Source organism: Cupressus sempervirens, unplaced genomic scaffold (assembly GCF_028749045.1).
Source record: "Cupressus sempervirens isolate cs-2001-9-10 unplaced genomic scaffold, ASM2874904v1 CseChr00s100001_01, whole genome shotgun sequence".
NCBI lineage: Eukaryota > Viridiplantae > Streptophyta > Pinopsida > Cupressales > Cupressaceae > Cupressus > Cupressus sempervirens.
The window spans coordinates 8349358-8354266 of NW_028322205.1; positions in this window are offsets into that span (position 1 = coordinate 8349358).

Sequence of the window (4909 nt, forward strand, 5' to 3'; positions counted from 1 at the left end):
TACCACAAAAATAAATCCTTGTCCCTTAGATGTCAATACAAAATTTCACTGATCATGCAATATTAAATAGGTTAGTTAACATTATAATATTACTGATGCTTAGTTAACAAAGAAATCTTAAGATTATTTAAATTGTTTTCTCCTTTAGAACTTAGTTGCAAAAATATAATGCATAAGAAACTAACATGAACACTGATGACACCAAGATTTAATGTGGAAACCCAATTTGGAAAAAACCATCTTGCAACTAGTCACAATAATTTTCACTCTTCTAAAGTGATCCCTATTAGGAACCAACCATTTTAAAGGTTACAAAATATACTATTAAGTATGACCTTGTTAGAGGATTTAAATCACCCTTTTGGGAGTGGAATGTTTAGAGGTCTTAAAATACTTTAATAATTAAATGTCAACCTATTAGAGGATTTTTAAAATGACTATTAAGTCAAATCTATTAAGATGTTTCTTTACTGCTACAATGGTTAGAAAGAAACAACAATTTGACCTAATTTATTAAGAAACTTTCTTTGCAAATTTAGATCTTTGTTTTGGCTTCACTTCTTGATAAGATGTTCATTGTAGTTTATCTTCCATACTTTTTTTCTCTATCGTTTTCCTTCACTCACATATCCATTTTTTCATATTCCACTTCTGAATTTTTTCTTCTCAACTTGACCTTTCTTATATATCATAAGCTAGGAAAAGTCATATTGAATACCCTTCCAAAACATCAATAAACATCCAAATAGTTGGCCTCAATTAATAAAATATTTGATAATTATATTTTTTTGTCACTCGGTTGACACTATGAATCCTTCAATACCTGACCACTTGGTCATTACTATAAGCCTTTGATACCTGACCACTTGGTTAATACTACAAGCCTTTAATGCCCAACCACTTGGTTAATACTACAAGAAGGAATCCTTTGATTAACTGACTACTTGGTTACTAGTGGAAAGTCTTCATTACTTGATTGCTCAGTTAATACTAAGATATACAAGGTTAATACTACAAACTCTACATTGCTCAGTTAATATTGACATTTGTGTAAACATTAATGACAATATACAATTAAAGAATTAATTCCAACAAATTCCCTCTTTGGAATTGAAGGAAATACAACATATCAATAAAAGATGATAAAAATATGAGCAATTAGATAATATCCTTAGTTTGATTCTAATTTTCATCCATACCAAGTTCCTCTGAGATTATGCTTGGATTTATCACTGTTGCTTTCCTGACAATGTTATTCTATCATATTCTCCCTCTTAGTCATACATTTAATCATCTAAATAATGAGAATCTCCTTCTTTCTCATTATTGATCTTTTCACAATCTTTCATGTTGACACTAACTTCTCCTTCTTTGACATCAATTTCCAAAGCATACAAACTCTAAAATTATAATGTACCTTTTGCACTAATTCATATGCAATATTCTCTATATTTCAATGCATCAACTTGATTGATCTTAAACGGAACTTGGTTGATTCCTCACTATATTTTTATTTAGTGAGCATTAGATAGGAAAATAACCCCTAGTTTACCTCTTACATACATAAATGCATCCTTAGGTAAAGCTTTAGTAAATATGTCTTCTATTTGCTCTTTCGTGTTTATATATTCCAATGTCACATCTTTGTCTTGAACCAATTCCCTTAGGAAATGATATTTGATTGCAATGTATATTGTCTTTGAGCGCATCAAAATATTTTTGGATACATTAATTATACTTATGTTATCACAATAGATAACCACTAGTTCCTTGATTTCTTCCTTCATTCCCGACATTAATTGCTTGATCCACATTATGTTAGAACAATTAACTATTGTAGCAACATACTCCACTTCTACTATGGATTGAGAAATATAATTTTGCTTCTTACTTGTCCAAGACACTAGCCTCTTTCCAAGAAAAAATTCTCCTCCACCAGTACTTTTTCCATCATCAATGCTTCATTCCCAACCTACATCAATAAAGGATCTTAATTCAAGATTTCCTCCCTTCTTATACCATAACCAATAATCTTCAGCTCCTTTTAGATATCTCAAAATTATTTTGACTACCATCATGTGATTTTATTTAAGATTAGCATAAAATCTTGCAACTATGCCAATTGCTAATGCAATACCAAATTTGGTGCGAACCACATACTGAAGTTTCCCAATCATTTATCTATAATTAGTTTGATTAACCTCTTTTAAATCATCATTTATTAAGAAATTATGTCTAGTAGACATAGGTGTTCCAACTGGTTTGGAATTTTCTAGTACAAATATTTTCAATGTTTCCTTGATGTATTTTGATTGAGTGATGAATATCCCATCCTTCATTTGATGACAGTGTAGACCCACAAACAAATTGATTCCACCAAACATAGACATTTGAAATTCTTTCCTCTTTTCTTCAGGAAAGGACTTGCATAAAATCTTGTCTCCTCCAAATATGATATTATGTACAAATATTTTTGCAAGAAATATCTTGTCCTATGGTCCTTCCTTGATATACAAATTGCTATTATCATTTTCCATTTTGAAACCAACTTTTACTAGATATCCACGTGATTTTTCATACCATGCTCTAGGAGCTTGTTTTAATCCATATAAGGTTTCACGAAGTTTACATACCATGTTTCTTTGGCTTGGATCAATGAAACCTCTAGGATATTTTATGTAGACTTATTCTTCTAAGACTCCATTCAAGAAAGCTGATTTGACATCCATCTGATATACTTTGAATACTTTTTGTGCTTCATAAGCTAGAAGTACTCCTTCAAGTCTTGCAATAGGGAAAATGTTTCGGCCCCATTATCAATACCTTCTTCTTGAGCATAACCTTTTCATACAAGTCTTTCCCATTTTATTTTCACTTCTCCTTTCTAATTCAACTTATTTTTGAATATCCATTTTGTACCAATCATATTTTTATCCTTGGGTCTATGAACAAGAGACCAAGTTTTATTCTTTTCTATTTGCTCAATCTCTTCATTCATTTCCTCTATCCAAGTTTCATTTTCTAAAGTATATTTTATAGCTCTAGGCTCAAATTCACTGAGTAAAAATGAACCTTTTAATTTGTTCCTTCTTAGAATGCCTTATGTCTCTCCACCAATTATCTATTCATGTGCATGATGACTTCTCACATATTTAGCGAGCCTTGGATCTTTCTATCTTTTCCATGAACTTTGTTCTTCATGATGTTCATCTTTTTTCTCAAGCTCATCTAACTGATCAAGCTATAACTTGAGTTGTAGTGCCTATGACCCGGGTTGTACTGCCTAGGCCTACAACTTGGGTTGAACTAACTATGACTCAGGTTCCTTTGTCTATGAATCAAGTTAAACTATCGGTAAATTTATAGGTGCACTTAGTTGCTGATTGATTTCAACCTTCAGAGGTAAAGTCTTAGTTTCTTCATCATTGTAAACAATTTTTTTGTAATCTTCAAGTTCTTTGCTACTTTTTTCATCACTTCTTTTACAAACTCATTAATCTTTACATGGGTACTTTTAATGACTTTTAGAGTAGAAAGATTTAAACATTTATATGCCTTTATTTTATTGGAGTACCCTAGGAATATTCTTGCATCACTTTTTTCATCAAAATTTCCTTTCCTTGCATCTTTTAAGATATAAAATTTTCTTCCAAATACTCTTAAATAAAAAATATTGGGCTTTTAACGATACCATAATTTATAAGGAATTTTGTTTATACCATTCTTCAACTAAACTCACTTTAGTGTATGAATTGTTGTTGATTGGTTCTCTCTAGTATTTTGGTGCAACATTCTTCTCTGTCAATGGTGTCCTTGCACATTCCATGATGGATCTATTTCTTCTTTCTACTATCCTATTTTTTAAAAAAAATTCTATCTCATTTTTTTCTATTTTATCGTAGATCTTATGATAAGACACTTCTTGGTTATCTTATTGGAAAGAAACTAGCAAAGAAAACTAAATCTAGAAAAGAACTAGATCCAGTTGTTCAAACCCCTAAATATTAGGAGAATAATTTGAATAGGACCAAACTAAGAAAGTCTACAAAAGTACCTAAATAAGTTGAGTAAGTAAATCAACTTGAGAAATATGATGAACCCAAACAAATAGAGCAAGTTGAACCACCTAAAGAAGTAAGATATGAATTAAAAGGTAGATATTTTACATGTAATTAAGTTGGTCATGTAATGAGAGGTTGTACAAATAAGTCTTTCAAACCTATTAATAATTTATATTGTTATAATTGTCATGGTTTTGGACATAAATCAATAAATTGTAGGAAACCTAAGTTTGATAGTAATGACGGAAATAGTAGAATGTTTAGGGATACTAACCCTAAAAGTAATGAAAGAAGGAGATCCTCAAGAAGATCCAATGATGGTGAAGGAGCTCATGGAACAAGGAGGGATATCATGTTTTATAAGTGTAACAAATTTGGACACATTACAAGGAATTGCAGAGCACAGGTAAGTCAGAATGGACCTAATTAGAGGGGTACACTTTTATATCATTTGTGCAATAACTTTGGACACATAGTGAGTTTATACAGAATGGATTTGAGGAACATTAAATGGATATGACAAAAGAAATGATAGCAGCAATAGCAATTAGAAAGAATCACTCAAAGAGCATGTTGAATAATTCAAGGAAGTATTTGTGAAAGAAAATGATCCATCAAGTTCACATGTGGTCTTAGAAGAATAATATTTTGATGCACATAATGAGAGATTGAAATCAGCCATTTTGTATGATTCATCTTATTTGAATTAAAAAAATTTCTATTGAAGAAAAAGTATCAGAAAGATGGAATAGAGGTTAGAGATCGAGTTAGAAGTTGCAAAGATAAATGAAGGATTAGCAGATAGTCAGAAAGCTCTTGTTAAGATTGTAATTCATTTGGAGGTTTTA